This window comes from Balaenoptera ricei, chromosome 4, assembly GCF_028023285.1.
Source record: "Balaenoptera ricei isolate mBalRic1 chromosome 4, mBalRic1.hap2, whole genome shotgun sequence".
NCBI classification, from domain to species: domain Eukaryota; kingdom Metazoa; phylum Chordata; class Mammalia; order Artiodactyla; family Balaenopteridae; genus Balaenoptera; species Balaenoptera ricei.
Genome location: NC_082642.1, coordinates 67,287,858 through 67,303,268, shown reverse-complemented (window position 1 = coordinate 67,303,268; position 15,411 = coordinate 67,287,858). Strand labels below are relative to the sequence as shown.

At 37.8% G+C, this 15,411-nt stretch overlaps 1 long non-coding RNA gene across 1 annotated transcript in view; it reads right to left on the bottom strand.

The window, feature by feature from the left end:
* Window positions 1-15,085, bottom strand: part of LOC132365303 (uncharacterized) — a 44,205-nt gene extending 29,120 nt beyond the window's left edge. Inside the window, exons 1-2 of the long non-coding RNA XR_009503069.1 lie at window positions 14,958-15,085; window positions 12,310-12,605 (exon numbers count right to left, since the gene is read on the bottom strand). This is a non-coding gene — a long non-coding RNA (uncharacterized LOC132365303). The remainder of the gene's footprint in view (window positions 1-12,309; window positions 12,606-14,957) is intronic.
* Window positions 15,086-15,411: the final 326 nt, after the last annotated feature.

Sequence of the window (15,411 nt, the reverse complement as noted above, 5' to 3'; positions counted from 1 at the left end):
TCTTCCTCTAGATAGTGCTGATTTTGTAATTTCTTTGGCATTCTCACTGCTTTTTTTTTTTAAGCTATTATGTTATTGTGTTCAGCTAATCCTCATACAAATATTGTGAAATAATGTGACTATTAGTCACCTTCCCAGCATAGTCTTCTAGTTTAAATTTTAGGAAACAATATTTTTGCGTTTGTAATTCCTTAGTTAATGTAGGTGTGAGGATAAAGCTTGCTCAAATCCAGTCACTCAGCTGTTTAGTTCATGAGAGCCTAGTTAAAGAACTGGAAAACTGCCCTACCTTCCCTTCAAGTCACTTCCTGTAGACTGTCTTGCTGGGTATGATTCTAAGCACAGGGTCCAATGCTTAATTTATGGTTGTCAGGTTAACCTGCACTGGAAGATGCAGAAACCATACTTTTGGCTTGTTTCTTGGATGTCTTAAATGGAGAGTAATGATACAGTGAAGGAAGGCTGAGCGGGACATGGTGTGAGGACATGTGTGCACACATATATGTGTATGAGTGTATATCAGGGAATCCTGAAGTTCATTCTTCTATAGGTAACAATTGATTGGGTATAAAGGAAAGATGTTATTCTCTCTAAAGTACCAAGTTCTAAAAAAATTTTTTTGAAGTGTGAACCTGCCATAGTTGGTCAAAATCTTGGGTGACGAAACCTGTGTCTAAAAGGTTCTTGCTTTAAAACTTCATGGCAGTTTGGAAATTATAGTAAGAGACTTAAGGGACATGGTTGTACTTGACTTGAAAAATGTTATAAAAAGCATTCTTACTGTGTGGACATCCAGACAATTTAGAATCAGCATCTTTGTAAAGAAAGGAAATCAAAAGCAATTTCTCTTGCGAATGTTGTCTGGGTTAGTGGTACTTTAGTTGCCACTTGCGGAGATTTCTGAAATCCTTTTCTACACCACTCACATAACTTATCAGCCCCAAACGTCTTATTTTGCCCATGGACCTTATCTAGTAATTGCAAGTTTTATAGCTTTCAGTTGATTTGCAGGAAATTGCTTTTTGGAGACAAGAAAAACTGTTATGATGTTTAGACTCAAATTAAACTACATAAGTTTGAAAGAGTCACTTTACTGCAATAGACACCTTACAACCTGATACAGTATTTATCTATATAATCTACTCATACAGAAAATAGACAATATGCACATGGAGTTACCCAGTCACACAAAGGAATTAGTCAACAGAGTCTTTCTCCTTTCCTAGAATAGGCTAACTCACATTAGATATTTTTCTGATAAATAATATGTTTTTAACATCATCTGTACCTCTCTCCCAACAAGCTGTGCATTTGTAAATCTGAAATAAAAGATGAGTGACAGCTCTGATCATCAAAGCAGAAACAGAATTTATATCTTAAAGTTGGTTAAACCATCACTGAGATGATAATTATCAAGTCAGTAAAGGTTTTTAAAAACTGCAATATTGAGATTGGATTGGTACTCTTATGCCATGCTGGTGAGACTGTGAATTAGTATAACCTTTCTGAAAATAACTTCATAATATGCATTAATAATTTCACTTAAAATTTTTATATCTCTTAACCTAGTAGTTCTGCTGTGAGGCAATTTGGTACAGGGGGAAAGATTGATGAATAAATGAAACATTCACAATATTATTTTAGTTGTAGTATTTGGAAGCAATCCAAATGTTGTTAGAGAAATGGATAAAAATTAAATCATATGATAGAATATTATGTAATAAAAATGATGTCTTCAGATAGCTTTATAAAATGGAAAATAAAAATATTAAGTGGGTAAAACAAAATATACTATATACATATTATTATATATTATATATACATATATTGTATATACATAAATCTTTTCCTACATTGTTAATTCTTATCATAATTTTGTTACTATAGACTTAAATGAACAGGAAAAACGTCTTGAAGGAAATATACCAAAGAAACAAAAACAAAAGACCTATGGTAAGTACAGTTACTGATTATTGCTTTCTGTTTTACATTTTTTGCCTTTTCTAATTCCTTTAAAAAGAATATATATTAAATTTCATAAAATAAAGGTTATAAGAGAAAAAAAATGAAGAACAAAAGGAAGAAAGAAAGGGAGGAAGGGAGGGAGAGATGGAGGGATGGAAGGAGGGAGGAAGGAAATATTGATTTCAGAGTGGTTTGGAAGAAAATATCTTTTAAAAGAAAACTATATTCTGGAAAAGAAAAAAACATGAAAATTTTGGTTGAGCTGCTAAATGTGGCAGTACAGATATGATCATTTCTCCTTTTCAAACTGTTTCACGGTATGAGGAGGAAAGGCACGTGAATTTAAATGACATGAGAACCAATAGATGGACTTTGGTACCTGGAGTTTACAAACAAAAGATAATGGGGGCAAATATAGTGCCAGTGTTTTTTCTTAACTTCAGTAACAAGATATCAGCTATCTTGAACATAGTCAAGTCTCTTCCCTTTAATGAGGCCCTTCCCTACCTGGCCATGTGAATGCCTGTCACATGGATTCATCTACTTACACTATCTTGGCTTGGTATTTCTCTTTCTAAATGTCATGGTTTATATTTTTCTGTGTCTGTTACTTAGCACTATCTACCTTACCAGTTGCTTCATTGATGCTAACAAAGGAGTGGATGTTAGTACTGATTCTTGCAAAACCAGAAACTGATTCTGGATAACTTAGTAAGAAAAGGGAATCATTGAAAGAGTCTGGGTTGCTGAGAGCATTGGAGGGAAGGCCAAAAATCCAGATCCCAGCAAAACCAAGGGAAGAACGTACAGTCAAGACCTTTTCACAGGAACTGCCTCGTAGGACATCATCTCTATGGTTGTCGCTGTGGATACACACTGCTGGCCAACTCTGATCTCAGCATTGCTGCACTGCAGGACTCTTCCACCCCTGGCCGCTGGAATCTAGACTCCATGGCTACAGCCACAGTGACTGATAGCTGTCTGAGCCTACCTTGAGAGTCAAGAACTGGTAGAGGCGTCTGCTCAGCTGCTCTAGCTGCCAGGGCCAGCCTTCTGTAGCCGGAGTTGAAGCCTGAGCTCTCACTATTGTTGACAGCCCCCTCAAATAAGAAGGGTGTTTGGATAGTGGGCAGACAAAATATCAACCGTCCATTGTGAACCGTGATCATGAGGAACACAGACCGTAGCTTTTGCTTTTGTAAAATAATATTGTCTGACTAAAGAAGGTATGAAAAAGATACACAAGGATCTGGTGGTTGGATCATCAGAGTATTAGAAAGAGAGTGGAGGGGGAACATCCTCCTGATGGGCAGGGATCCAGAACCCTTGCACCTGGTCACAAACGTTGTGTGAAGAGAAAAATGATGTGGATTAAGAATATACACAAACTGACTGGGAATATCAAATGGCTTAGCTAGTTGTTAGGAACCTGGAAGAAGCAAGAATGTAAAGTCAAGAATGAAGTCCAGAGAAGAAGCACGTGGATGGATCTGTGGGAGGATGAGGGTTTTTGTGCCATGGGTTAATGTCCACTAGAGAGCATCCACCACAGAAGAAGCACTAAACAAACAAGTGGACAAGGTGACTGAGCCAGTAAATGTCAGCCAGCAACTGTCTCAGCCACCCCAGCTGTGCAATGGGCTCATGAAGGGAGTAGCCTTGATGGCAGAGAGGGAGTTATGCATGTGCCCAAATGCACGGACTCTCTTTCATCAAACAGACCACTGCTGAATATCCATCCTGTTAACACAGAGATGAATGCTGAGCCCCTGACCTGGCACCATTCCTTGAAGGGGACCACCAGTCACTTGGTGGCAAGTTGATCACATCATTTTTGCTTATGATATTTCAATCAGCAGCACCACTCAAGGACTAATCCACCAACACGGGATCCCATATAATATCACCTCAGACCAAAGATCCCCGTTATAGCACAGGGGGTGAATTGGGTGACCCTACCACATAATGCCCCGTCCAGAAGATGCTGACCACTAACAGGGTGGTAGGATGGCTTCTTGAGCCATCAACTTGGAGGTGACACCCCCCACAATGACGAGGCACTAAACTTCAAGGTGCAATATATACCCTAAATCAATGGCCAGTATGTGATGCTGAACTCAACAAGTAGAATACACTAGTCTGGAAAACAAGAGGTAGAAGTAGGAAAGGTCCCACTTAACATCACTTCCAGACTCACTTGGGAAATTTATGCTTCCTATTCCTGAAACTTTAGTCTCTGTGGGTCTGAATGTCCTGATTCCCAAAAGGAGGTCAATTATACCATTCACATAGTAAGAGTACCACTAAATTTAAAGCTACAGCTGTGCCCTGGTCATTTTAGGCTTCTTTCACCAATGGAGCAGCTGGCACAAAAAGAGTTAGCACGCTGGCAGGAGTAAGTGACTGATACTCCTGAGGAGGCGGCGGAAGCCTTGTTATTTATTTATTTATTTTTGACTGTGTATTTTTGGCTGTGCTGGGTCTTCGTTTCTGTGTGAGGGCTTTCTCTAGTTGTGGCAAGCGGGGGCCACTCTTTATCGCGGTGCGCGGGCCTCTCACTATCGCGGCCTCTCTTGTTGCGGAGCACAGGCTCCAGACGCGCAGGCTCGGTAGTCGTGGCGCACGGGCTTCGTTGCTCCGCGGCATGTGGGATCTTCCCAGACCAGGGCTCGAACCCATGTCCCCTGCACTGACAGGCGGATTCTCAACCAGTGCGCCACCAGGGAAGCCCGGAGGCAGAGTTTATACTACATAATGGGAATATATCTGGCTCTCAGGTGTTCCACTGGGGCATATGTGAGCACTCCATGCCCAGTTTTAACTGTATGTGGGCAAGGTCAGCAGCCACATCTTGTTTTGGCCATAGTCACCAGTGGCTCAGATCACCCCAGAGATGATGGTCTGGGACACTTAACCAGACCAGCCTAAGTACTAATAGACAGGGATGGTAATCTAAAATCAGTGGGGGAGGAAGGTAATTGAGCATCAGTTACTGCTCTGGGACCAACCGCAACAGTGGGTACTATAGTCCGTCCCACCAAATCTTTTTGTAAATTTCCCCAGGAATTGTGATCAATGAGGATCCTGAAGAATCTATGCCTAGACAGAGTGAACTTAATATAAGGATCAAGTGGATTTGACCAATAAGTGGGGAGGACAGAGTGGGTGCTATTGATGTCTCATTCAGAGCCCCTCTGTGGAGCTGGTGTGCCAGCTGCCTTATTGGCTGCTCAGTCTTCAGAGCATTTTCTTTAGCCAATAGGAGCTGCCTCAAGAAGCTATGCCCTCCCACCCCTCCTCTCCATAGGAGCCGTGTGAAACCAGTGGCTGACCAACACACAGTACAAAAAGGCAGTCCCCTTGTCTTAGTGTGAGATAAACGATGTGGTGAAATTCATGTTCCAGAGCTCCTCTTGGGATCAGCTCAAAGCTAGGCCCCTGCTGAGGCCTCATCCTTGCCTAGCTTTCCTCTTCTGTTCTATCCTGCATGGTCAGGGCAACCTCCCTGCCCCAACCCCGAGAACACACCCTCAATAAATCCCTTGCCCAAGAATCCCCATCTCAAGCTCTGCTTCTAGGGTGACCCCAAACAGTCACCATTAAACATCACTTTAAAAAGACTTTCTTATTACAAAGAATTGGATGTCTCAGGTGGCACTTTAATTGTACTTCTATAAAAAGGTGCTTGTCACCAATTAAAACTGGTATATTTGCATCATATTTTCTCCATTTTAAAATTTTTCCAGGGTGTGCTTCTTGGAAAACAAGTTTCTCAGGATAATTTGCCACTCAAGAAAGAAAAAAATTGGTAAAAGATTTTGTGTTAAATGGCAGATTTGTGTTCAAATCCTAATTCAGCCACTAATCATTAGTTAGGATCATCACTTAACTTTTCTGATTCCAAGTTTCTTACACATAAAATTGATTAGCATGTGACTCATAACTGCATTGCAAGAATTAAATGATAGAATGCATAAAAGTGCCAGGCACAAAGTAATCTTCAATCAGTCATAACAAGTAAATAAATAAAAATAAGTGCCTTGGGTTGCAGGGGCAAGAGAGAGGACTGTTTACTATTCTTGACCACAGAAACCTTTTTCTTTTTATATATGACCCAGAGAAAATCCATGAGTTGCATTTTACAAAATGCTGATTTGGTGAAATTGAACCATGCTTACTCATCACCAAGTGGAGAGTATTATCTAAGGAATCTGAACTGGGTAAACAGTTAAGCAAGATGACTTCGGGCAAATATCCCTATTGACAATCCAGAGATCTCTGCGTTAAAAAAAAAAAAAAAAGAGAGAGAATCATTATTTTAATTCTAAGAAAATTTTCATCTGCCTTGCTAATATTTTCCAAATCAACATCAGTTTTCCTCCTTGACCACATGATATTCTGGCAAAAATACTCTTGACATCTGTTTACTTAATAACATTTTATGTGTTGACTTGAAAAACTGCAGTCCTCCTGCATCTCAGGTCTGGGTGACCCTACTTTTACAGCACCTCTTGAACTGAGAGGAATCCCAGAGGGAATGAGGACGTACCACTGTCAGACAGAAGGGTTTGGCCCAAGATTCAACCTCGGGAAAAGCAGTTAGCCAGAGCCAAAAACAGTCAGGTCAAGGTGCTTGTGCTTTGTTTAGTAGAGAAAGGACACCTCAGACAGAATATTTTTACAGAATTAAGACAATAAAACATTTAGAAGAATAATGAGTAATTTTTAAAAAAGGAGATTCAATATATATTGTATTCATTTCTTAAGGCTGCCATAACAAAACATCCCAGACTGGGTGGCTTAAACAACAGAATTTTATATTTATATGTAAATTTGTATTCTCATAGTTCTGGAGGCTAGACATCCAAGATATTAGCAGGCTTGGTGTCTCCTGAGGCCTCTCTCCTTGGCTTGCAGATGGTTGCCTTCTCATTGTGTCTTCACATGGCCTTTTCTCTGTGTGTGCCCATCCCTGGGGTTTCTTCCTTTTCTTTTAAGGACACCAGGCATATTGGATTAGGGCTCCATTCTTATAAGCTTCATTTAACTTTAATTACCTCCTTAAAGCTCCCATCTCCAAAATAGTCACTTTCTAAGGTACTGGAGATTAGGTTTCAACATACGATTTTGGTAGGAACACAATTCACTCCATAACAGGTATTAATTTAGATCAAATGTATTTTTTGACATACTGCCAAAAATTCTCTCTCCTGAAAAATATTTATTAACCTTGAACTCAGACTATGAATATTTACTTCCGTGGTGTACTGCAAGGCATGATTTCCCTCTCTGCACTCCAAGGAAAATGCTATCTGCCTTTGGAATAATCATTTAGGAGAGAGTGCATCTCCTCTCTCACAAAGCCTGCCCCAAAATGCTATAAGGATCAGATTTATACATTTCTATGTGGAGGAAGAGCCGATCTAGAGTCTGGAAATCAGAATTCTAATCATGGTTTTACCTCTATCTAGTTGGATAATCTAAGGAAAATTACCTTGCCTCTTTAGGACAAGGCAAATTCACCCTGCAGCATTCACTTGGGAAAGAGGTTCCCTTTCAGCCTTTTTTGCTTAGGTTCAAAATATGTCAAAGATCATTTGTGCATTACTGTTTTCATGCAGTTCCTTTGTCATCATAGCTAACATTTGGATGGCATACAAAGTAGCAAACGGATCACTTTGGCAAGAGTCCAGAGTCTCTCATCAAACAAGATAAACAACTTAATATAGACTCTGATTTCAAGGGAGAGAAGAAGAGAACACAAAGATTTTTTTTTTTAATTCGCACAAATGTTGTGGGTTATTTTTCCACTTCCTAACTAAATGTTTCTTTAAAGAAGAGAGTATCTCTTCCAAGTTTTGTTTTGTTTTGTTTTGTTTTTTTCCCTGAACGAGTCACTTTGCAGATTATCTGGGGGTTTTTGTTGGTGGTGGTGGTGGTGGGCTTTTTTTCTTTTGTTTTTTTGTTTTTTTAATCTTAAACAATGAACATTTATTTCTCACAGTTCTGGAGGCTGGGAAGTCCAAGATCAAGGGCCTGGCTGACTGGTGTCTGGTGAGGGTGTTCTTCCTGGTTTGCAGACAGACATCCTCTTGCTGTGTCCTCACATAGTACAGAGAAAGATCATCTTTCTCATGTCTCTTCCTTTTTTTGGTTGAAATATAGTTGATTTACAATATTGTGTTTCAGGTGTACAGCAAAGTGATTCAGTTATATCAATACATATATATTTTTTCTGATTCTTTTCCATTATACATTATTATAAGATATTGAATATAGTTCCCTGTACTATACAGTAAATCCTTGTTGTATATCTATTTTGTATATAGTGGTGTGCATCTGTTAATCCCACACTCCTAATTTATCCCTCCCCACCTCTTTCCCCTTTGGTAGCCACAAGTTTGTTTTCTACATTTGTGAGTCTGTTTCTGTTTTGTATATTCACTTGTAAAATTTTTTAGATTCCACATATAAGTGATATCACACAATATTTGTCTTTCTCTGTCTGACTTATTTCACTTAGTATGATAATCTCTAGGTCCATCCATGTTGCCGAAAATGGCATTATTTCATACTTTTTTTATGGCTGAGTAATATTCCATTGTGTATATGTACCACATCTTCTTTAACCATTCTTCTGTTGATGGACACTTAGGTGGCTTCCATGTCTTGGCTATTGTGAGTAGTGGTGCAATGAACATTGGCATGCATGTATCTTTTCAAATTAGAGTGTTCATCTTTTCTGGATATATGCCCAGGGGTGAGATTGCTGGATCATATGGTAACTCTTTTTAGTTTTTTAAGGAACCTCCATATTGTTCTCTATAGGGGCTGCACCAATTTACTTTCCCACCAACAGTGTAGGAGGGTTCCCTTTTCTCCACACCCTCTCCAGGATTCGTTATTTGTAGACGGTTTAATGATGGTCATTCTGACTGGTGTGAGGTGGCACCTCACTGTAGTTTTGATTTGCATTTATCTAATAATTAGCAATGTTGAGCATCTTTTAATGTGCCTGTTGGCCATCTGTATGTCTTCTTTGGAGAAATATCTATTTAGCTCTTCTGCCCATTTTTTAATTGGGTTGTTTGGTTTTTTTGACGTTAAGTTGTATGAGCTGTTTGTATATTTTGGAAATTAAGCCCTTGTTGTTTGCATCATTTGCAAATATTTTCTCTCGTTCCGTAGATTTTCTTTTCATTTTGTTTATGGTTTCCTTTGCTGTTCATTTAAGATTTTTCTTATTTTTTGAGGAAGGCCTGTGTGGCTAGGAAAACCCCTCTTAGGACTGCTTTTACTGCATCCCATAGATTTTGTATGGTTGTGTTTTCATTGTCGTTTGTCTTGAGGTGTCTTCTGATTTCCTCATTGACCCATTGGTTTTTTAGTAGCATGTTGTTTAGTCTCCATGTAATTTTTTTTTTTTTCATTTTTCTTTCTGTGGTGGATTTCTAGTTTCACACTGTTGTGGTCAGAAAAGATGCTTGATATAATTTCTATCCTCTCAAATTTGTTGAGGCTTGTTTTGTGTCCTAGTATGTGGTCTATCCTAGAGAATGTTCTATGTGTGCTTGAAAAGAATGTGTATTCTGAGTTTTTTGGATGTAGTGTCCTGTAGATATCAATTAAGTCCAACTGTTCTATTTTTCATTTAGGATCTCTGTTGCCTTATTGATTTTCTGTCTGGAAGTTCTGTCCATTGATGTCAGCGGGATATTAAAGTCTCCTCCTACTATTATTGTATTCATGTCAATTTCTCCCTTTATGTCTGTTAGTATTTGTTTTATGCAATTAGGTACTCCTATATTTGGTGCATATATGTTAGCGAGTATAATATCCTCTTCTTATATTGACCCCTTTATCATTATATGGTATCCTTCTTTATCTTTCTTTATGGCCTTTGTTTTAAAGTCTATTTTGTCTGATACAAGTATTGCTACCCCTGCTTTCTTGTCATTTCCATTTGCATGAAACATATTTTTCCATCCTCTCACTTTCAATCTATGTGTGTCTTTCGCCCTAAAGAGGGTCTCTTGTAGGCAGCATAGTGTAGGTTCTTGTTTTAGTATCCAATCTGCCACTCTGTCTTTTGATCAGAGCATTTAGTCCATTGACATTTCAAGTAATTATTGATAAGTATGTACTTATTACCATTTTAAACCTTGTTTTCCAGTTGATTTTATAGTTCTTTGTTGCTTTCTTCTTTGTGTTTTTCCTTTTGTGGTCTGATGGTTTTCTTTTGTATTATGCTTGAGTTTCTTTTTTTTTAAATTTATTTATTTAATTAATTAATTTTTGGCTGCATTGAGTCTTCTTTGCTGCACGGGCTTAGTAGTTGTGGCATGCGGGCTCAGTAGTTGTGGCTCACGGGCCCAGTTGCTCCACAGCATGTGGGATCTTCCCAGACCAGGGCTCGAACCCGGGTCCCCTGCATTGGCAGGCGGATTCTTAACCACTGCGCCACCAGGGAAGCCCGAGTTCCTTTCTTTTTGATTTTTGTGAATCTATTGTATGTTTTTGATTTGTGGTTACCCTGGTTTTCAAGTATGTGAACCCATAACTATATCTACTTGCTTTAGACTGATAGTCGTATAAGTTCAAGCACATTCTCAGAGATCTACATTTTCTCACTCTCCTCCACCACATTTTGTGATTTTGATGTCCTATTTTGTATCTTCATGTTTATCCTTTTGCTGTTCATTGTAGTTATAATTGCTTTCAGAAAAAAATTTAATTGTTTTTTAATCTGTGTACTAGCTTATTTAAGTGATCTTCAATCCTTTTGTATATTTGCCTTTCCTATTGTGATTTGCCCTTTCCTATAGATTCTTGCTTCTTTTCTATTTAGAGGGGATCTTTCAATATTTCTTTTAGTTTAGGTTTAATATTGCTGTATTCTTTTAGTTTTTGCTTGTCCGAGAAATTCTTTCTCTCTTTTTCTATTCTAAATGATAATCTTGCTGGGTAAAGTGTCCTAGGTTGCATGTTTTTCCCTTTCAGTACTTTGACTATATATTGCCACTCCCTTCTGGCCTTCAGTGTTTCTGTAGAGAAATCAGCTGATAGCCTTATGGGAGTTCCCTTGTAATTAACTGTTTTCCTCTTGCTGCCTTTAGCATCCTCTTTATATCTTTAACTTTTGACATTTTAATTATAATATATCTTGGTGTAGATCTGTTTGGGTTCATCTTGTTTGGGACCCTCTGTGCTTCCTGTACCTGGGTATCTGTTTCCTTCTTTAGGTTTGGGAATTTTTCAGCCAGAATTTCTTCAAATACATTTTTGATCCCCTTTTCTCTTCTCCTTCTGGAATCCCTATTATGTGTAGGTTGGCATGCTTTTTTAAAAATTGAGGCATAGTTGATATATAATATTATATTTATAAGTTTCAGGAGGTTATCTGTGTTTTGACAGCCTTCTTATGGGCAGGGTATAGAGAGAGGTGTTGTATGGCAATTCATCAAATATTAGAACCTAAAAAGGGCCTTCATTTTTTATAAAGGACAAAAACACAAAAACCTGATGTCCTGAAAATTTGCTGACCAAATCCAGATATAGTCAAAGATAGTACTAGGTCATTGCCATGTCTCCCCAGCTAAAATATGTGCTATTTCCATCAGAGACAGTAATGCATGCTTCTTTACATTTCCCTTAAGCCCCAGGCAACTGCTGGGCACATGTAATACTCTATAAATACTTGTATATCAACAGTGCCATTATTCTAAAATGGTGGTAGAGGCTAAGAGCATTAAAATCCTCAAAAGAAGGACAGGTGTTAATTTAATAACCCTCAGAACCATGTAAAATTATTTTTAAAAATTAATATAGTTTGGCAAAATAATTGCTAAATCCAATGGTATCATGAAGAAAAGCAACCATGTTATTATACAGCGTACTGTGATATAGAATATAATAAATCTTTTAGATCTAGAGAGAACCATAGGGATGATCTAGTACCAACTCTTAATTTTGAAGTTAAGAAAACCAAAGAAAAGACAAGAGTATCCAAGACTCTGTTGAAGAAGGTGAGAGGGCTTTTTATAGAAGACAGTGTAGCATTCCCATGGCAATAGGCAAATAGATCAATGAACAAAACTGGGAACTCAAAAAAGACCTATGCATATATAGATGCTCAATATGTGACAGAGTTAGTATTTAAGATGGACAGGAAAAGGGTGGATTTATCAATAAAAGATTGTGGGACAGTTGGCTATCCATATGGAAGGGACTGGGATATACTACCACACTCCATACCAAAATAAAGAAAAAAAAATCAATTCCAGGTGATTGAAAGCATAAGTGTTAAGACCTAAATAAATGGAGTTGTTTTTTTTTTTTAATTACCTTTAATGGCTTTTTTTTTTTTTTCTAAATTTTTGGCTGTGTTGGGTCTTCGTTTCTGTGCGAGGGCTTTCTCTAGTTGTGGCAAGCGGGGCTACTCTTCATCGCGGTGTGCGGGCCTCTCACTGTCGTGGCCTCTCTTGTTGAGGAGCACAGGCTCCAGACGCGCAGGCTCAGTAGTTGTGGCTCACAGGCCTAGTAGCTCTGCGGCATGTGGGATCTTCCCGGACCAGGGCTCGAACTCGCGTCCCCTGCATTGGCAGGCATATTCTCAACCACTGCGCCACCAGGGAAGCCCCCTAAATGGAGTTTTATACCATATTCATAACTTGGAGTAGGAAAGGATTTCTTAAACAAGACATAAAGCACAAGCCATAATGGAATAGATTAATAAATTTTACTATATAAAAATTGACTATCTGCTTATCAAAATACATCATTTAGAGAGTGCAAAGAAAATCCACAACAAATACCAGAAGATATCTGCAACATATACAAACAACAAAAGACATGAATCCTGAATACACGAAGATTTTTCATGAACTGTTAAGAGTAAAATAATCCAATAGAAAAAGAATGTTAAAAAAATTTGAACAGTTACTGCATAGAAGATGGACCGCTAAATGAACAATAACATATCAAGAGATCCTAAGTGTTATTATAAGGAAATGCAAATTATGCCACAATAGCTTCCCATTATACACCAAACAGACTGATAAAATCTTCTACAATACCAAGTGTTGGTGAACAAGCAGTTTGGCAGGAACTCTTTTACTGCAGATAGAATTACCAATTGGTACTAACATTTGGAAACTTTCCCTATCAAAGTGACATGAACATAACCTACAATCCAGGTAAGTGGGTATGTGCATTAGGGCACATGTATAAGAATGTTCGTGGCAGCACTATCAAAAAAGTAAGAAACCACCCAAAAGCCTTTTAACAGTTAAGTGGATAAATTGTGGAATATTTATATAATGGAATATTTAAAAGCAATGAGAATTTTAACAAACTGCAGCTTCATATATCACCATGAATGAATCTTAAACATAATAAGATTGAGTGAAAGAAGCAAGTCACAAAAGAACATTTACTATATGATCCCATGTACATAGAATTCAGGCAGTAAAACTATATATTTTTTAAAGCAAGAAACTAAGGCTCACAAAAGTCAAGATAGTTCTTTTCTCTGGGAGCAATGAGAGTACACAGGGAGTGTCCAAGTTACTAGACAAGGTAATTTATAGAAAAATGCTTAATACCCAGAAGACTTACTTATATGAGAAATAGTCTCCTACATCTTTCTACAAACTATCTGCACAATGGGAGAAAAGACAACATTTCTGGGAAAACAACTAAGACTGGGAATCCATCCAATTGTTTAAAACTACTGATCAAATCCAAATTGACAAACACTTTTTTAATAGAAATGATTTTGAAGTTAAAACATTATATTAAATGGAATCATAAACTAAAGGTATTTTGTGGAGAAATGCAAGTGAGAAAAATTATTAATACCAAGTTGCTCTTTTTTCCAACACCCTTCCGCAATGTTGCTCTCTCTCTCTCATTGCTGAGGGCAAAGCTGACATGGTCTTGGTTCATTCCTTTCCTTTATCCTCCTTCGTTTCTTATTTGGTCAACATATAAGATTACATTCAGTAAGTTTGGAAAGGACCTTAACACCACCAATAACCCTTGTCTTTGAAGAATGGAGAAACAAGCTGATTAGCTCAGTTATAAATACACTTTCCAACAAAAACAAACGTGTGTCCCATTTCTTGTTTAGCAGGAATTATTTTTGTTTCATAAAACGTAGTTTTATGACATCCAATTTTTTTCAGCTTTATTAAGAAATAATTGACATACTTCACTGTATAAATTTAAGGCATACAGCATGATGGTTTGACTTACATATACTGTAAAATGATTACCGTAATAGGTTCTGCTAACATACATCTTGTCATATAGATACAAAGAAAAGAAAAGAAAGGGAAAAAGAAAAAAGGAAAAACATTTTCTCCTTGTGATGAGAACTCTTAGAATTTACTCTCTTGACAATTTTCCTATTTATCATACAGCAGTGTTAGGTGTAGTCATCATGTTGCACATTTCTTCCCTCGTACTTATTTATCCTATAACTGGAAGTTTATACTTTTTAACTACCTTCTCCCAATTCCCCCTCCCCACACCCTCCTCCTCTGGTAACCACAAATCTGATCTCAATTCTCTATGAGCTTTTTTTTTTTTTTAAGATTCCGCATATATGTGAGATCATACAGTATTTTTCTTTCTATATATGACATTCAATTTTAATTAAAATGGAAATTTATTAAAGTGGACTGATCAATTCTAAAAATAATGTGGATAAAATATAGACCTTTTATGTTGTTTTTAAAAGAAATTAGCATTTATGCATTCATAAGTGAAACAAAATATAGTAATACCTTGGTATATTTTACTCCTTGATACAGTTTGTATAGAACATGATTTTCTTCCACTAAACATGTAGGGTAAATTGACCATTTCTGTCTGTATGAAGGCGAGAATATTGAATAATCTCCTCTGAACTGAGAAGGGACTTTGAGACTGAAAAATGAAGCAGGCAACTACATAAAGTGCAATTATGAAGTTTATTGTGGGTAACTTACATACAGGCAGGATCAGGTAGAAGATGATCCAGAGGCATTCGAAACTGCACTCCATGCCGCTGAAAGGGATACGGGGGGGATTCAAAGGGGCCAAAGCTAAAGATAGAATCTAACTACCAGTGAGAGTCAGAAGCACCAACATGAAATGGGGGTTTTTCCTCCCACCCTGGGCTGTCTCATAACCATTAATCATCTGCGTCAGCTATAGGTATTTTTCCAGTTTTCATATCAGATGAAAGCAAGGGTAAAAGTTGATAGGCAACTTCCCTGTGGGCGCATTCCTTGTGACTAGGCTAAAGCTGTCATGCAAAGAGGGAGGGGGTAGGACTTTGGGCCTAATGTGGAGCTAACAAAATGGGGTTGTCACCCATACATATCCCAGGGAGGTGAAAGGTCTCTGTTTTAACCTATTTCTAGTCTTGTTCCAAAACACCTGATGTGTGTCAAAGATGTT